This window comes from Mobula birostris, chromosome 2 (assembly GCF_030028105.1).
Source record: "Mobula birostris isolate sMobBir1 chromosome 2, sMobBir1.hap1, whole genome shotgun sequence".
In the NCBI taxonomy this organism is placed as follows: Eukaryota; Metazoa; Chordata; class Chondrichthyes; order Myliobatiformes; family Myliobatidae; genus Mobula; species Mobula birostris.
In genome coordinates this window covers 132,436,696-132,457,356 of record NC_092371.1, presented here as the reverse complement: position 1 = coordinate 132,457,356, position 20,661 = coordinate 132,436,696, and positions in this window count along the sequence as shown.

The following is a 20,661-nucleotide window of genomic DNA, read 5'->3' as shown; positions in this document are numbered from 1 at the left end:
CTTACAGCTGTAGGAACCCTAGCCAAGGATGGCCAACTAGTACAAGAACTTGTGGATGTCAAACAACTGCCATCAGAAATTGCCCTATTAATATGTAAACACTACTTCAAATTGACTGCACTGGAAAGCTGGGTGAATGCATTCATGGATAAAATTGCAAACAATGCGGCATGAGAAGAAATGAGCAAAATAAAAGAGATGGAAGAAGTAACAGGAATATATACAGTGAACCTGACAACTACTAGAATTATGGAAACAGAGTTGAACTCTGTATCACAGATGAACATATAAGATATTTGGGAGATCCAAGCTCAATGGTCTCCATAGAAAAAAATGGATCTGGATCGAAAATGGTGGGAAGTTGAACAGTGATGGAGTATGGAGCTAACTCATTAGCTATGGACCGGTAGACCCAATTACACTGTTTCCTTATCTGGCAGAACAAATAAACTCTAGAACATATTGGAGTGCAAAAGATGATAAACAGATTCTCCCTGGGGTAGTGGAATCCAAAATTTGGGCCACAAGCTTGACAAAAGTTCAAAAAATGCATGACATGCCAGAACACAAATCCTGAAATAGTGGAAAAACTACCACAATTAAGTGCACCTGCCCTATATGGTCCATTTTTGCATTTACAAGTGGACTACATTTCTTTGTCAAAGTATCAAGGACGCTCAGATGTACTGGTAATAATGGATTAGTTTTCAAGATGGGTTGAAGCTATTCCAGCAAGGAAAGCCACTGTCACACTCACAACAAAAACTCTGATCAAGGACTATATTCCCAGATGGGGATTGCCATGTCACATCGATTCTGACCAATGAACACATTTCACTGGGAGAGTGTGTCAGGAATTTTGTTGACTGATGAAGGTTGAGTGGACTTTTCATTGTTCATCATGAATGAATGGAACCATCAAACAATGACTGACTATGTATCATGAGGAAGGTGTGCCATGGCCAAGAGCTCTTCTTATTGTCTTCCACAGCATCAGAGCAACCCCAAACAAGAAAACTAAACTAAATCATTTGAGGTGGTTACAGGCTGCCAGGAGCCCTCAATCTCAGAGAGGCTGATATACACATTGTGGCAGAGAGTATGGTTAACTATTGTGAAATTAACCCAAGCTGTCCAGTCTATTTTTCATTAGGTTTCTGCCACTTTGAAAGACCCAACAGGAGGAGGACAAACCCTGATTCCTGTTGCATGGGTCCTTTTTAAGAAACTGCATAAGGACCACTGGGAGCTGGATGGGAAGGTCCTTATCAAGGGCTGTTAATTACCAACCTAGCAGTGAAAGTAAAAGGTAAGACTAAGTGGATACACACCAGCCACCGCAAGCGAGCTGAAGTGATATCCAATGAGGGCAACAAATGCTGCTGTTAATGTGCTAGTAACTTCTTGGCCACAGTACCTACACTGCTGGGCTACAGTGAGCAAGTCACTAACCAACCAGAAGACCAAGCAAGTCGTCAACTATTGAATATTTTGGTTTATCCTAACATTAGTTGTTATATTTTTGCCAATTTTGCCTACTTACAATGAGTTCTAATATTCATACATACAGTATGTCTTATCATAATTTACATCTTTTTTACTTGTTTAAAGGTGATCATTAATAGTTTAAACTCATATGCGTGCTATCTGCCTAACCATGACATAAGCTTATGAATACTTTGAAGAATATATACCCTTTGATATTTCATAGCCTGTGGTTTTTCTATTTTATACATAATATAGATACAAGTTTTTCTGCCTCTGAGCTTTCAGATGTAATGATTCTAAACGTGTGATTTAGAATCAAAAGGGAGGGGGGTTAACCCCTCATATAAATTCTTCTCCCTCCTGCCATCTGGAAAAAAGCACCAAAGCATTCGGGCTCTCACGACCAGACTTTGTAACAGTTTATTCCCCCAAGCCATCAGACTCCTCAATACCCAGAGCCTGTCTTGACACCAATCTACTATACCCTCTACTGTGCCTACTGTCTTGTTTATTATTTATTATTATTTATCGCAGTGCCTGCACTGTTTTGTGCACTTTATGGGGTCCTGGATAGGTCTGTAGTCTAGTGTAGTTTTTGTGTTTTTTCTTACGTAGTTCAGTGTAGTTTTTGTATTGTTTCATGTAGCACCATGGTCTTGGAAAACCTTGTCTCATTTTTACTATGTTCTGTACCAGCAGTTATGGTTGAAATGACAATAAAAAGTGACTTGACTTGAACATCGGATAAAAAGCATCAGAATCCAACAGAATATTTCTTCCTCATTGGAATGCTCCAAGTGATTCCCTTAAATGTCTGCCACCACAGGTCCAATAACTGATCCTTTCACTTCATCTGCTATTTCACTTTAGCTTACTCTGCATGTCCTCCTAATTGCCTTTATTTAAATTTCAAATAACCATGTAACAATTACAGCACCGAAACAGGCCATCTTGGCCTTTCTAGTCCGTGCCGAACTCTTACTCTCACCTAGTCCCACTGACCTGCACTCAGCCCATAACCCTCCATTTCTTTCTTGTCCATATAGCTATCCAATTTAACTTTAAATGACAACATTGAACCTGCCTCAACCACTTCTGCTGGAAGTTCGTTCCACACAGCTACCACTCTCTGAGTAAAGAAGTTCCTCCTCATGTTACCCCTAAACTTTTGCCCTTTAACTCTCAACTCATGTCCTCTTGTCTGAATCTCCCCACTCTCAATGGAAAAAGCCTATCCACGTCAACTCTATCTATACCCCTCATAATTTTAAATAACTCTATCAAGTCCCCCTCAACCTTCTACGCTCCAAAGAATAAAGACCCAGCTTGTTCAACCTTTCTCTGTAACTTAGAAGATGAAACCCAGGTAACATTCTAGTAAATCTTTTCTGTACTCTCTCTATTTCGTTGACATCTATCCTATAATTCAGTGACCAGAACTGTACACAATACTCCAGATTTGGCCTTACCAATGCCTTGTACAATTTCAACATTACATCCCAACTCCTATATTCAATGCTGTGATTTATAAAGGCCAGCATACCAAAAGCTTTCTTCACCACCCTATCCACATGAGATTCCACCTTCAGGGAACTATGCACCATTATTCCTAGATCCCTCTGTTCTACTGCATTCTTCAATGCCCTACTATTTACAATGTATGTCCTATTTTGATTAGTCCTTCCAAAATGTAGCACCTCATATTTATCAGCATTAAACTCCATCTGCGATCTTTCAGCCCACTCTTCTAACTGGCCTAAATCTCTCTGCAAGCTTTGAAAACCTACTTCATTATCCACAACTCCACCTACCTTAGTATCATCTGCAAATACTAGTCTTGGACCTATTCTCTTCTCTCTCAAATTGAATGTAAAGTTCAATTGTCCTTTGATCATTCCATTGTATTTAATTAATCCTTTGCTTGCTGAGCCTATACGCAAACTAGAAAAAATCTGTTCTTGATCACCAAACACAACTGCACAGCTGTAACCATACCTTTGATCAATACTGACACTTGTTTTTCTTTTTTTAATTTTTTCTGAAAAATATAATTAATTTGCGCTGGGAGCCTATTATTACTATTATATCTCTATTAACTCAATGTGCCACTGTTCTTTTGAATCAGCAGCCTTACATGTCATGTTCTTTGTATTAATGCACTTCTACTCCAATTACTGTTTGTCTCTCCCTCTTCTCTTAAATTTTTGTCCTTTCTGATTCTCCTTAATTACCCTCCCCCTTCCAAATCAATTTAAATCCTCCTGTTTATCAAGTTCAAAGTAAATTTATTATCAGAGTACATGCATGTCACCACATACAACCTCAATATTCTTTTACTGCGGTCATATTTAGCAAATCTACAGAACAGTAACTGTAAACTGTAAACAAACTGGACAAATACAGATATAAATAAACAGCAATAAATAATGAGAATGAAATAACAATCCTTAAGTGAGTGTAGTTACCCCCTTTTGTTCAGGAGCCTGATGGTTGATGGTACCTGTTCTTGAACCTAGTGGAATGGGCCCTGAGGCACTTGTATCTTCCACCTGATGGCAGCAGTGAGAAAAGAACATGACCCAGGTGGCGAGGATATTTGATAATGGATGCTGCTTTCCTACAGCAATGTTTCATGTAGATATGCTCAATGGTTGGGAGGGTTTTATCTGTGAAGTACTGGGCTGAATCCACTACCTTTTGTAGAATGTTCCACTCAAAGGCATTGGTGTTCCCATACCAGGCCATAATGCAGCCAGTCAGCACACTTTCCACCACACATCTATAGAAGTTCGCCAAGGTCTTCGATGAAATGCCGAACTTCTGCAGACCCCTGAGGAAGTAGAAGTACTGTCGTGCTTTCTTCGCAATAATATTTATATGGTGGGTCCAGGACAGGTTCTCTAAGATTCTGACACTGAGGAATTTAAAGTTACTGACCCTCTCCATCTCTGATCCTCCAATTATTACTGGCTCATGGACCTCCAGTTTTCCTCTCCTGAAGTCTGCAATCAACCCCTTGGTCTTGCTGACATTGAGTGAGAGGTTGTTGTTATTACACCACTCAGCCAGATTTTCAATCTCTCTCCTGTATGCTGATTCATCACCACATTTAATACAGCCACAACAGTGAAGTCATCAACAAACTTGTACATGTTGTTGGAGCTGTACTTAGCCACACAGTCATAGGTGAAAAGCAATCAGAGCAGGGGGCTAAGCACACTTCCCTGTGGTGCACCTGTGCTGATGGAGATTGTGGAGGGGATGTTTTTGTCAATCCAAGTTGACTGGGGTCTACAAGTGAGGAAATCCAGGATCCAATTGCACAAGGGGGTATTGAGGCCCAGGTCCTAGAGTTTACTGATTAGTTTTGAGGGGGACGATGATATTAAATGCCAAACTGTAATCGATAAAGAGCATCCTGATGTATGTATCTTTGCTGTCCAGATGTTCCAGGGTTGTGTGAAGACCAAAGAGATAGCATCTGCAGATTAGATATGGCAAAGTTATTTTCCATAGTAGGGGAGTCCAGGACAAGAGGGCACAATTTCAGGATTGAAGGACGTCCATTTAGAACAGAGATGCAGAGAAATTACTTTGGTCAGAGGGTGGTAAATCTGTGGAATTTGTTGCCACGGGCAGCTGTCGAGGCCAAGTCATTCAGTGTATTTAATGCAGAGATAGACAGGTTCTTGATTAGCCAGAGCATCAAAGGGTATGGGAAGGCAGGGGAGTGGGGATGACTGGAAGAATTGGATCAGCCCATCATTGAATGGCAGAGCAGACTCGATGGGCTGAATGGCCTACTTCTGCTCCTATATCTTATGGTCTTATAGTACTGAAAAAGATCAACACCCTCTGCACTGGATAGATAAAGAATATTTCTGCAAACCTTTCTGGAGGAGAACACTTCAGTAAAGTGGACTTAGCTGAGTCCTACCTACAGATGGAGATGGAAAAAGAGACCAAAATGTTTCTCACCATAAACACTCACAAAGTGCTTTATCGCTATAAGAGGCTTCTATGTAGAAAAGCACCTGCACCTGTAATCTGGCAAAAAGCTATGGACTTTTCTCGCTGCTGCCATCAGGTAGAAGGTACAAGTGCCTCAGGACTCACACCACCAGGTTCAAGAACAGTTACTACCCCTCAATCATCAGGGTCTTGAACAAAAGGCGATAGCTAAACTCATTTAAGGGCTCTGTTATATTTTTATTTCATGCTAGTTAATTATTACTATTTATTTATATCTGCATTTGCACAGTTTGTTTACAGTTCATGTTTACAGTTTAAATTTACTGCTCTATAGATAGAATTTCAGAGGTGTATGTGATGACATGTAGGTACTCTTACAATAAATGAACTTTGAACCAGCTACTGCAAGGCTGCCCAGGCACTCTGTGTTACCTGGATGACATCATTGTTACCAATAAGGATGACAAGGAACTTCTCCAAAAACTCAAGACAGTGTTAAAAAGATTAGAAGATTATGGGCTCAAAGGACAACACATAAAGTGGAAGTTCTTTAAAACAAACATCATTGATTATGGTCACAGCATTGACACTCAAGGATTATACAAGTGTGATGAAAATATTCAAGCCGTGGTGGATGCCCCAAGGTCAAAGGACATGTCACAGTTGTTGTCCTTTTTAGGATTTGTCAATTTCTATAGCAGGTTCCCACCAAACCTGGCTACTGTGCTCCACCCCTTGAACTCATTTCTTTAGATTGGGAAGAAAGAGCAATTGACAAATCAAGGTGAGGTGGCTTTCCAAAAAAAAAAGAAAATGTTGACGTCAGACACTACACTCACACATTACAATCCACATTGTCCAGTGAAGCTTGCCTGTGACACCTTCCCTTATGGTATAAGTGCAGTCATATGCCTCCACGATCTCTTCAGCCACCTCTTTCAGAGTTCTGAAGTGTACACTGTCTGGTCCAGGTGACTTACCTACCTTCAGACCTTTCAGTTTCCCAAGAACCTTCTCTCTAGTTATGGTAACTTCATGACCCCAACACCTGGAACTTCCACCATACTGTTGGTGTCTTCCACAGTGAAGACTGATACAAAATACTTATTCAGTTCCTCTGTCATTCCTTGTCCCCATTACTACCTCTCCAGCATCATGTTCTAGTGGTCTGATATCCACTCTCGACTCTTGCTCTTTACATGTCTGAAGAAACTTTAGGTAGCCTCTTGAATATTTTGGCTAGCTTACTTTTGTATTCCATCTTTACCTTTTTAATGATTTTTTAGTTATCCTCTCTTTGGATTTTATGTTGTCTTTAACTTCTCTTATTAGCCACAATTGTGTCACCTTTCCTTTGGAATACTTCTGCCTCTTTGGGATGTATATATCCTGTGCCTTCCAAACTGCTTTCAGAAATTCCAACCATTGCTGCATCATCATCATCCCTGCCAGTGTTCTTTTCCAATCAGTTCTGGATAACTTCTCTCTCATGCCTCTTTAGTCCAGTCTAATACTGATACATGTGACTTTAGCTTTTTTTCAAATTTCAGGGTGAATTTGATAATATTATAAGACCATAAACAAAGGAGCAGAAGTCGGCCATTCGGCCCATTGAGTCTGCTCTGCCATTTTATCATGAGCTGATCCATTCTCCTATTTAGTCCCACTCCTCCACCTTCTCACCATAACCTTTGATGCCCTGGCTACTCAGATACCTATCAATCTCTGCCTTAAATACACCCAATGACTTGGCCTCCACTGCTGCCCGTGGCAACAAGTTCCATAGATTCACCACCCTCTGACTAAAAAAATTTCTTCGCATTTCTGTTCTGAATGGGCACCCTTCAATCCTTAAGTCATGCCCTCTTGTACTAGACTCCCTCATCATGGGAAATAACTTTGCCACATCCACTCTGTCCATGCCTTTCAACATTTGAAATGTTTCTATGAGGTCTCCCCTCATTCTTCTAAGCTCCAAGGAATACAGTCCAAGAGCGGACAAACGTTCCTCATATGTTAACCCTCTCATTCCCGGAATCATTCTAGTGAATCTTCTCTGTACCCTCTCCAACGTCAGCACATCCTTTCTTAAATAACGAGACCAAAACTGCCCACAGTACTTCAAGTGAGGTCTCACCAGCGCCTTATAGAGCCTCAACATCACATCCCTACTCCTATACTCTATTCCTCTAAAATGAATGCCAACATTGCATTCGCCTTCACTACTGACTCAACCTGGAGGTTAACTTTACGGGTATCCTGTATAAGGACTCCCAAGTCCCGTTGCATCTCAGAACTTTGAATTCTTTTCCCATTTAAATAATAGTCTGCCCATTTATTTTTTCTGCCAAAGTGCATAAGCATACACTTTCCAACATTGTACTTCATTTGCCACTTCTCTGCCCATTCTTCCAATCTATCCAAGTCTCTGCAGACTCTCCGTTTCCTCAGCACTGCCGGCCTCTCCACCTATCTTCATATCGTCAGCAAACTTAGCCACAAAGCCATCTATTCCATAATCCAAATCATTGATGTACAATGTAAAAAGAAGCGGCCCCAACACGGACCCCTGTGGAACACCACTGGTAACCGGCAGCCAACCAGAATAGGATCCCTTTATTCCCACTCTGTTTCCTGCCAATCAGCCAAAGCTCTATCCACGTATGTAACTTTCCCGTAATTCCATGGGCTCTTATCTTGTTAAGCAGCCTCATGTGTGGCACCTTGTCAAAGGCCTTCTGAAAATTCAAATATAAACATCCACTGCATCTCCCTTGTCTAGCCTACTGGTAATTTCCTCAAAAAATTGTAATAGGTTTGTCAGGCAGAATTTTCCTTTAAGGAATCCATGCTGAGTTCTGCCTATCTTGTCATATGCCTCCAGGTACTCTGTAACCTCGTCCTTGATAATCGACTCCAACAACTTCCCAACCACCGATGTCAAGCTAACAGGTCTATAATTTCCTTTTTGCTTCCTTGCCCCTTTCTTAAATAGCGGAGTGACATTTGCAATCTTCCAGTCCTCCAGAACCATGCCAGAATCTATCGATTTTTGAAAGATCGTCGCTAATGCCTCCGCAATCTCCACAGCTACTTCCTTCAGAACACGAGGGTGCATTCCATCTGGTCCGGGAGATTTACTTACCTTTAGACTATTCAGCTTCCTGAGTACTTTCTCGGTCGTAATTGTGACTGCGCACACTTCTCTTCCCTGCCACCCTTGAGTGTCCGGTATACTGCTGATGTCTTCCTCAGTGAAGACTGATGCAAAATACTCATTCAGTTCCTCTGCCATCTCCTTATCCCCCATTACAATTTCTCCAGCATCATTTTCTATCAGTTCTATATCTACGCTCACCTGTCTTTTACTTTTTATATACTTGAAAAAGCTTTTAGTATCCTCTTTGATATTATTTGCTAGCTTCCTTTCATAGTTAATCTTTTCCCTCTTAATGACCTTCTTGGTTTCCTTTTGTAAGGGTTTAAAAACTCCCCAATCCTCTGTCTTCCCACTAATTTTTGCTTCCTTATTTGCCCTCTCCTTTGCTTTAACTTTGGCTTTGACTTCTCTTGTCAACCACGGTTGCATCCTTTTTCCATTTGAAAATTTCTTCTTTTCTGGAATATACCTGTCTTGCACCTTCCTCACTTCTCGCATAAACTCCAGCCACTGCTGCTCTGCCATCTTTCCCGCCAGTGTCCCTTTCCAGTCAACTTTGGCCAGTTCCTCTCTCATGCCACTGTAATTTCCTTTACTCCACTGAAATACCAACACATCAGATTTCGGCTTCTCTTTTTCAAATGTCACAGTGAACTCAATCATGTTATGATCACTGCCTCCTAAGGGTTCCTTCACCTCAATCTCTCCAATCACCTCCGGTTCATTACACAATACCCAATCCGCTACAGCCGATCCCCTAGTGGGCTCAACAACAAGCTGTTCTAAAAAGCCATCTCGCAGGCATTCTACAAATTCTCTCTCTTGAGATCCAGTGCCGACCTGATTTTCCCAGTCCACTTGCATGTTAAAATCCCCCACAGTTATCATATCACTGCCCTTCTGACAAGCCTTTTCTATTTCCAGTTGTAATTTGTAGTCCACATCCCTGCAGCTGTTTGGAGGCCTATAAATAACTGCCATCAGGGTCCTTTTACCCCTGCTATTCCTTAGCTCAACCCATAAAGATTCTGCACCTTCCGATCCTATATCACCTCTTTCTAATGATTTAATATCATTTCTTACCAATAAAGCCACACCTCCCCCTCTGCCTACCTTCCTATCCTTCCGATACACCGTGTATCCTTGGACGTTCAGCTCCCAGAGACATGCATCCTTTAGCCACGTCTCAGTGATGGCCACAATATCATACCTGCCAATCTGTAGCTGTACAACAAGATCATCCACCTTATTCCTTATGTTGCGTGCGTTTAAGTATGATCACTTGCCCCTAAAGGTTCTTTTACCTTAAGCTTTCCAATCCATTCTGGTTCATCATTCAACACCCAATCCAGAATAGCTGATACTCTAGTGGGCTCAACCATGAGCGGCTCTAAAAAGCCATCACATAGCCACTCTAGAAATTCCCCCTCCTGGAACCCAGCATCAACCAGATCTTCCTGATCTACTTGCATATTGAAATTCCCCATGACTATTGTAACGTTGCCCTTTTGGCATGTATTTTCAATTTCCCATAGACCATAATCCATATCCTTACTGCTGTCAATGGCTTTTTTGCCCTGCAGTTCCTGAGTTCTACCCACAATGATTCAACACCTTCCAACCCTATATCACCTCTTTCTAATGATTTGACTTCATAGTTCTCAGAAAGACTTGTCATTGTTTAGTTTTTCAAATTTCCATCAATTTTTACTATATTTCCTATCACACGGGCACTGGGGCCTTGGGTTGTATGCAAAATGTGAACAGTCCCAACATTTGTTGCTCAAAAGATTAACTTCTAAGCAACATAGTGATAGCAAAAGACTATTCTTGAGCCATTGATTTCACTTTCCAGTTGAAACTACTATACAGCAATTAGAATGAACCTCAAATGGACATTCCCTGCTCGTTCCCTGATTGTTAATCTGTTGTTTTGCCCCCAACTGTGCAGGTAATTTGCAGTTTTTATTGATGCAACATAGAAAGCATTCTATCTGGATGCATCATGGCTCGGTACAGCAACTGCCCTGCCCGTGATTGCAGGAATCGCGGATCGCGCTCTCTCTGTGATTCCCTTTTCTATTCGTCCCTCCTCACTGATCTCCCTCCTGGCACTTATCCCTGCAAGCGGAACAAGTGATACAACCTGCTTATTCACCACCTCCCTCACCACCATTCAGAGTCCCAAACAGTCCTTTCAGATAAAGCATCACTTCACCTGGGTCATCTACTGTATCCAGTGTTCCTGGAGTGGACTCCTCTATGTCGGTGATACCTAACATAGAGTGAGGTCCACTTTGTTGAGTACCTTCACTCTGTCTGCAACAGGGAGGATTTCCCAGTGGCCAACCAATTTAATTCCGCTCCCCATTCCCATTCTGACATGTTGGTCTATGGTCTCCTCTCCTGCCAGGGTGAGACCATTGTCAAGTTGGAGGAGTCTGACCTCATACTCCATTTGGGTAGCCTCCAACCTGATGGCATGAACATCAATTTCTCCAACTTCTACCCCCTCACCCTTCTCTCCTTTCCGATTCCCCATTGTGGCTCCACTCTTCTCTTCTCCTCACCTACTTATCACCTCCCTTTGGTTCTCCTCCTCCTCCCCTTCCTCCCATGGTGCACTCTACTCTCCTTTCAGATTCCTTCTTCAGCCTTTACCTTTTCCACCTATCACCTCCCAGCTTCTCACTTCCTGCCCTTGTCCCCAACCACCTACCTTCCCCCTCATCTGACTTCTCCTATCATCTTCCAGCTGTACTCTTTCCCCTCCCCCCGCCTTTCTATTCTGGCTTCTTCCCCCTTCCTTTCCAGTCCTGATGAAGGGTCTTGACGTGAAACATCGACTCTTTCTTCTCCATAGATGCTGTCTGACCTGCTGAGTTCCTCCTGTCACTACGTATTTCCACCATCTGCAGAATCTCTTGTGTTTACGTACTAAGAGTGACATTATTTAACCAGAGCTCCATAATCAGGATGTTGACCTGAGAGAAGATGATAACATCGGTTTTATTTGGCCTCTAGTGAATGTAGAAGATTTTCTGGATATTATCAGTGGTAATTATCCAGGGCATTGAGATGGCTATTGCAGTAATCCAGGACTCAGAAGGATAAAGGGTGGGAGAGGGGCAAGCAAGAGCAAGATCACAGCTGCCCGATAAACCACGAATCTTATGTCACGTCTGAAGTCGTAGACTTCATACCCTTTTTTATCCCATTCAAACAAAGATGATGTTGATGCATTAAAGACTGATGAATTTAATCATTGATGTTCGCTATCACCAAGAACTGGCACCCAAGGTAGGGAAAATGGTCCCTATTTCCCTATTTTACTGTGGAGGACAATGTGGTACAGCAGAAACAGTTTGCAGGAGGATCTTTATCTTGCAGAACCAGCACCTTCAAAAATTACCAAGTAATCTCATACCTGTATTGGAGTTGGTTGAAAGAGAATATTGGCTTAGATGCAAGAAAATTTCCTCCTTATATAGTATTGTATGACACTTTGCATTCCCCTATAAAAAGCAAGGCTCAGGGAGGGCCTCAATTTACTGTTGCATCTGAAAGACATGATTTTGTGAACTGCTCCCTTAGTCCTGCACTCTTTGTTGTCTGGTTTCATCTCATCCGTTATAAAAGAAAAATGAGGCAAAAGTTGGAAACAGTTATATGTTAATTTAAACTGTTACAAAATATTTTTATTCTTGTGCAAAAATTGATCATAAAATATCCAAGAAGTTAACTAAACAAAATACAAATAAAGATATTTGTTGAATCATTCTATCTTCCAAATTGTCAATGCAAAAGGCATCCTCGACTTTCTCCAGTGACTAGTTTGACAATAGACAATAGGTGCAGGAGCAGGCCATTCGGCCCCTCAAGCCAGCACGGCCATTCACTGTGATCATGGCTGATCATCCACAGTCAGTATCCAATTCCTGCCTTATCCCCATAACCTTTGATTCCGCTATCTTTAAGAGCTCTCTGTGATTGAAACCAATTGTTTGACCTGCTCTGACTGTCTGAATATAGGTCATCTCCAGGTTACAGCAGGTTTTCATTTCTGTAAACTGTTTGTAGCTGAACAGGTTGTAAGTCAGAATTATGGCCACAAACTGATTTGCCACACAGCAGAAAATGCCTGCAGCTTCACAGCAGCTGACAAAACATCCTGCTCTACTTCCAAATGCTCATTTATATGTATGAGCTCATGGGCTGAAGATACCTGTATAAGTTTAAGCACAAAAATATAATTTCATAATAACAAAGATTTATCAAACCAGACTCTTTGTCCTTAAAATCCTATTTGACCAAAACTAAGTCTTCAATTGATTATCCTCCCCAGCTTAAAGAGTGGGTTTCTACCTCTGTATTGTTGCCTATTTTCCCTCCTATATCAATCAAACTGTTGGTAAAAACAGTAATCTATTTCTGTAAAACAGCTTTGCTTAGCTAATTCAATGTTTAAAATTATGTGCTACATAGTCCAACTGAATGAAAATCACTTTTCACACCCTGTCTTTGTAGGCCAACGTTAGTTGCTGCACCCCTCCAAGGATCCAATTCTCCAGGTCTACAATTCTGTACAGATCTTTACATTCCTTTGGTTAAGATCTCACATGTATCCACTCTTTTGCTTCACTGTCATGCTTTCAGCCACCTTGCACTTCACCCTGGAATTCCTTGCCTGAGTTCTTCAATTTCTGAGAGCATGGAAGGAGGCCTTGCAAACTGTTGATTCTTTACCAGTTTTTTGCAAGAGTAATTGTGCCTCACAAGCCTGATCGAGTTCTTTGAGTAAATGACAAAACAAATTGGTGAAGGTAGAGGAGTGGGTGTAGTGTATATGGATTTTAGTAAGGCATTCGACAAAGTTCCCCATGGTAGGTTCCTTCAGGAGGCACGGGATCCAGGGAAACCTTGCTGCATGGATTCATAATTACCTTGCCCACAGAAGGCAGGGAGTGGTAGTAGATGGAGCGTGTTCTGCCTGGAGATCATTGACCAGTGGTGTTCCACAAAATTCTGTTCCAGGACTCCTGCTTTTTTTGACTATTATAAATGACTTGGAAGAGGAAGCAGGAAGGTGGGTTATTAAATTTGCAGATGATGTAAAGATTGGATAGTGTAGAAGGTTGTCATAGGTTACAAGACATTGATAAGAAGCAGAACAGGGCTGAGAAGTGGCAGATGGAGTTTAATCCAGAAAACTGAGGTGATACACTTTGGAAGGTGGAACTTAAAAGCAGAATACAAGGTGAATGACAGGATTCTCATCAGTGTAGAGGAACAAATGGATTTTACAGTCAATAGATCCCTCAAAGTTGCCAAGCAAATTGATAGGGTAGTAAAGAAGGCATATGGTGTGTTAGCCTTCATTAGTTGGGGGATTGAGTTCAAGAACTGCCCTCTATAAAATTTAGGAAGGGTGCAGATGAGATTTACGAGGATCCTGCTGGATTAGAGAGCAGGTCTTATGAGGAAAGGTTGACTGAGCTAGGGTTTATCTCTTTGGAGTGAAGGAGGATGAGAGGTGATTTGATAGAAGTGTATAAGATGATAATAGGCATCGATAGAGTGGATAGCCAAATCCTAGGTGGAAATGACTTGTATGAGAGGGCATAATTTTAAGATGATGGAGGAAAGTTTAGGGGAGATGTTAGACATAGGTTTACACAGAAAGTGGTAGGTGTGTGACATGCACTGCTGGGGTGCTGTTAGAGGCAGGTACATTAGGGGCATTTAACAGACTCGTAGATAGGCACATGGATGAAAGAAAAACAGAGAGCAATGTAAGAGAGAAATGTTAGATTGATCTTGAGGTAGGTTAAAGGTTAGCACAACATCATGGATTGAAGGGCCTGTATTGTGCTGAACTGTTCTATGTGCTATGTTCACTCCAGATAGTACCCCTCTTCTGCCTCTCTGCGTAGACCAGTAAATTCTTTAGGTTTAAATTATTTTTGAACTGTACAACTGAAGCTTCTTTCACCACTATTCCAGATGTACATGTCAAAGTCTAACAAAAAAAAATCCTTAAATCACTTTTCCTCCTTTTGTCAGTCTGGAAAATAAAATTGAAAACCTCAAGCAAGATTGTTGTACCTGAGAGACATCAGAGACTGCAGTGTACTTTGCTTCATGGAAAAATGGCTACCCACCCACCATTTTGGACACAGCGCTGCAGCTCAATGGTTTCATGATTTTCTGCAAAGACAGGATAGCTAACCCTGTGACCTCTGTCTCAGAGGTCCACGTCAGAACATCTTTCAAGAGGGTGAACCGTCAAGGCATCAGGCCCTGATGGTGTACCTGGTGCCGCTCTGAAAACCTGTGCCAGCCAACTGGTGTGAATGTTCAATCTCTCATTGCTGCAGTCAGAGTTTCCCACCTGCTTCAAACAGGTGATAATCATACCAATGCCCAAGAAGAACAAGGAGAATTGCCTCAATGAACTATCACCCATTACACTCACATCTACTGTGATGAAGTGCTTTCAAAAGTTGGTCATGGCCAGAATCAACTCCCGCCTAAGCAAGAGCCTGGAGCACTGCAATTTGCCTTTTGCCGCAATAGGTCAACAGTGGATGCAATTTCACTGGCCCTCCACTCAGCCTTGGATCACCTGGACAATAACAACACCTACTTCAAGCTGCTGTTTATTGACTACAGCTCAGCATTCAACACAATGGTACCCTCAGTTCTAATCAAAAAGCTCCAAAACCTTATCCTCCATACCTCCCTCTACAATTGGATCCTTGACTTCCTCACCAGGGAACTACAAAGTACATTCTATGCAGTTCAGAAATAACACCTCCTCCTCACTGACAATCAACACTGGCACACCTCAAGGATGCGTGCTTATACCACTGCTCTGCTCTCTCTACACCTACGATTGTGTGGCTAGGCACAGCTCAAATGCCATCTATAAATTTGCTGACGACAAACTATTGTTGATGAGGAGGTGTATAGGAGCGAGATAGATCAGCTAGTTGAGTGGTGTTGCGGTAACCACCTTGCCCTCAATGTCATTAAGACCAAGGAATTGATTGTGGATGTCAGGAAGGGGAATTTGAGGGAACACGTCAGTCCTCGTCGAGGGATCAGGAGTGAAAAGGGTGAACAGTTTCAAGTTCCTGGGAGTCAACATCTCTAAGAATCTATTCTGGGCCCAATATATTTATGTAATTACATAGAAGGCACAATAGCAGTTATATTTCATTAGGACTTGGAGGAGAAATTGGTATGCATTCACAAATTTCTACAGGTGTACCATGGAGAGCATTCTACCTGGCAGCATCACCATCTGGTATGGAGGGGCCAGTACACAGGATCGGAAAAAGTTGCAGAAAGCTGTAAACTCTTCCAAATCCATCACGGGCACAAGCCTCTCCAGCTTCCAGGACACCTTCAAAAGGTGATGCTTGAAAAAGATGGCATCCATCGTCAAGGACCCCAACTACCCATGACATGCCCTCTTCTCATTCCTACCATCAAGGAGGAGATATAGGATCCTGAAGACATATAATCAACATTTCAGGAACAGCTTCTTCTCTGAATGAACAATGAGCCCATGAATATTACATCAATATTTTCCCCCTTTTTTGTACTACTTATTTAATTTAATTTTTTTATATATATATATACACACACTTATAATTGTAATTTATAGTTTTATTATTATGTATTGGAATGTACTGCTGTCACATTTCCTGATGTATGCTAGTGATACTAATCTGACTCTGATTCTGAATCATCTTCCTTCTGTGTCCCAATTCTGAAGCCTTCTGTCAATAAGGACAGTTTCTCTTAGTAATGACATAAATAGACACCAAATTACAACTAATTAAATAAAGGGATGCATAATCGGTGATGTGTTGTTACAGCATGACATGGGAGCTGGTAACCCCTATTGTGGTTCCTGGTGATGACATCTACCTCAAGTGTTTTTGTTCAAGTAACTCAGGCTCAAAGTTGATGACCTGGAATCTGAACTTCAAGCACTGCAATGTGTCATGGAGGAAGAGAGTTACCTGGATGCTATGTTTCAAAGGGCAGATTAATAGCTTTAGCTTCAGTCTGTGGTCAGGGACAAGAGGGTGTTACTGCAAGTGAGGAAAATGGGAGGTGGAGGAAGAAATCGAAGAGGTAGTGTTGGAGGAGCCTCAGACCTTGAGCTTGCCCAACAGGTCTGAAATTCTGCTCCCTGTGCAGACAGAAGTGAGGACTATAGGAAGGATGAGCAACCTGACTGTGATGCTGTGATTGAAGGAACAATTCAAGATGGAAAAGGGAAGAGAAATGTAGCTGTAACTGGGAATGGTATAGGTAGGGAAGTAGACACGATTCTCTTTTGTAAGGACCAAGAGTCCCAAAGGCTGTCTTGCCTCCTGGTGTCAAGACATCTCATCTGACCTTTAAAGGAATTTGGAGTGAGAGGGGAAAGATCCAGTTGTCATAGTCCATAGTACAAAGAAAGAGGCTTTGATGAGTTAATATGAGCAGCTAGGGACTAAATTAAAAAGCAGAACCAGAAAGGTAGATTGCTATCTGAGCAATGTGCAAATTGGCACAGAGTCAAAAGATCAGAGAGTTAAGTGTATGCACAAAGATTGGTGTGGGTTTGAATTCATGGGATATTGGCACCGGTATTAGGGAAAGAGAGAGTTGTTCCATAAGGACAGTCTTCACCTTGGCCGGCTGGTGGCGCAGTGAGAGCGGAGCGAAGGTGCCCGAGTTCAAATCTAGGTCGGGCCACCCCCGAGCACGCTTTCCATCCATGCCGGGTCGAGTGTCGAGCTAGCCACTCGGCCTCGTAAAAAATACAAGGGTCGAGTCATGAACGTTCATAACGTGACCCAGTTAATCCTGACACCACGTGCCAGACAAGAATGGCTGAATGTCTGGTACGACACGCTTAAAAAAGTCTTCACCTGAACAATGTTGGGACCAGGGTCCTGGTGAATCACATAACTAGGGCTTTGTACTAGGAGTAATAGGGGAGTGGATTCAACATATTGGAAAACTATGGATAAGGTCAAAGGGTTACTGAAATTTCCAGAATAAAAAAAGACAGAACCTCAGAAAAGGATACGAATTTAACTACAGGCAACAGTGAAACAAATTTGAGAAGAAGGGTAGTGAATACAGGACTAAAGGCGTTACATTTGTATGAATGCAGTATATGGAACAGGGCACGGTTAGAAATTGGCAGGTATGATATTGTGATCATCATAGATTCGTGGCTAAGAGCTAAACATCCAAGGATACACATCCTACTGAAAAGACAGACATGTCAGCGGGGGAGGTAGGGTGTCTCTAATGATAAAAAATGAGATCAAATCCTTAGCAAGAAATTACATAAGATCAGTAGATATAGAACTCTTGTAGGTAGAGTTAAGGGTAAAAAGACCATGATGGGTATTATATGCAGGCCTCTAAATAGTTCGAGTTCAAGTTTAATTGTTATTCAACCATACACGAATACAGCCAAAAGAAACAGCGTTACTCTGGAGCCAAGGTGCAAACACAGTAACACAGTCATACACAGCACGAGGTACATAGAGCACATGTAAGATTGCAGCAGACATACCATCACACAAAACAAATATAATATAGCCCAAGTCCCTGAGTCTTTGGATGTTGTCAGCAAGAGCAAGCCCGCAGCCGTCCACAGACGAACATAATCCAGTTTGTCTTCTATTGAACAAACACTGGAGGGCTGCACCAATGGGAAGAGCCAACCCCTAATCCAGCGTACCACATCCAACCCAGCATCATGTCTCCTGGGCAGCTGCAACAGGTGAGACCACGACATGAGGCCTAGTCTGTGATATAACCAAGGCCATGCAGCTCCTCTCCCGTTGATCTCGCCGATAAACCAGTGAACCGGACTTGCAGTATTCTACATTACCAATATCCAACAGGGTCTTGCAATCACAAGAGAAACATCCAAGACAGTCCCTCCCTGTTAGACTGCACACTGCTTTCGCACACTAACTCCAATACCTTTCTGTAGCAGGCAGCAACACGTACCAAGCCCAGCTCCTCCGCTAACAAGCAACTCACTGCTGGGGTAGACCTGCAGTACTTGAAGTTCTTAATATCCAGCAGTGTCTTGTGATTGTTACAAAAAGTTTACAAAAGACAATAACACCTTTAATTGGCCCTACAGTGGTGCTGCCATGTTACTGGAATAGTAGTCAGGATGTAGAATACAAACTACACCTAAAGATTAGAAAAGGCATGTAAGGAAGACAATGTTACGGTGCTAATGGGGTACAGTACTTCAGTCTGCAGGACTGGGAAAATTAGACTGGCATTAGATCCCTAGAGAAGGAATTTGTAGAATGCTGATGAGATTATTTTTTGGAACAGCTTGTGGTTGAGCTGGGAAAAAATATTCCTGGTTTGGTGTTGTGCAATGAACCAGATTCGATTAGGGAGCTTAAGGTAAAGGAACCCTTAAAAGAATGTGATCATTATGAGATCATTCACCCTGCTGTTTGAGAGGATGAAGGTAAAGTCTAATATTTCGGTGTTACAGAGGCACGAGAAAATAGCTGGCTAACGTTGATTGGAAGGGGACTCCAGCAGGGATGACAGTGAAGTGGAAATCACAGGAGTTTCTGGGAGTAATTTAGAACATACATAATCATTTCATCCCAAAGATGAAGAAGCATTCTAAAGGGAGGACGAGGCAACCATGGCTGACAAGGGAAGTCAAAGATGGCATAAAAGCAAATGAGAGAGAAGCTTTTAAAAACCAACAGAAGGCAACTACAAGCAATACAGGAAGAAAAGATCAAGTATGAAGATGTTAGCTAATGATGTAAAAGGGATACCAAAGGTTATTTCAGATATATGAAGACTAAATGAGAGGTAAGAATGGACATCAGACTGCTGCAAAATGGTGCTGAAGAAGTAGTATTGGGGACAAAGGAATGGTGGATAAACTGATTAAGTATTTGGTGTTGTTCTTCTCTGTGAAAGTTACCAGCAACTTGCCAGTAATTCAAGAGAGTAGGAGGGGGCAAGAGACAGAAGTGAATGTAATTGCCATTACTAAGAAGAGTTGCTTGAAGGTGGATAGGTCACCTGGACCAGACAAACTACCTCGCAGGGTTCAGAAAGAAGCATTTGAAGAGACTGTGGAGGCATTAATCATGATCTTTCAAGAATCACTAGAGCATGGAATGGTTCCAGAGACAAAAGAGAGTTAGTGGATGGTACTTAGATTTTCAGAAGGTCTTTGAAAAGGTGCAGAACCTGGGTCTGTTAAAAAAGATCAGAGCTCATGGTATTGCAGGAAAGATTCTACCATCGATAGAAGATTGACTGACTGGAAGTAAAGGGGACTTTTTCTGGTTGACTGTCAGTGATTATTGGTGTTGTGCAGCGGCCAGTGTTTAGTCTGATACTTTTCGCATTACATATTAGTGATCTAAATGACAGAATTGATGGTTTTGAGACCAGTTTTACAAATGATACGAAGGTGGATGGAGGCACAGATGGTGTTCAGGAAGCAGGGATCCTGTAGCAGGATTTGGACATGTTGGGAGAAACAGCAAAGCAGTAGCAGATGGAATACAGCACAGGGGCATGTATGGTCATGCATGTAGGTAGAAGGAGAAAAGTTGTAAACTATTTTCTAAATGAAGAGAGAATTCAGAAATCAGAGGTACAGAGGAACTTGGGAGTCCCATTGCACGATTCCCTTATGGTTAACTTGCAATTTGAGTTGGTAGTAAGGAAGAAAAAATGCAGTGTCAGTGTTCATTTCGAAAACACTAGAATATAAAAGTAAGCAATATCTAAGGAAGGATATGCTGGTATTGGAGAAGGTCCAGAGAAGGTTTACACGAATTATCCTGGTAATGAAAGAGTTAATGTGTGAGGAGCATTTGATAGCTCTGAGACAATATTTGCTGGAGTTTACAAGGATAATGTGAGGTCTCACTGAAACTCACTGAATATTGGAAGGTCTGGATAGAGTGGATGTGGAGAGGATGTTGCCAATAAAGGGTGAACCTAGGACCAGA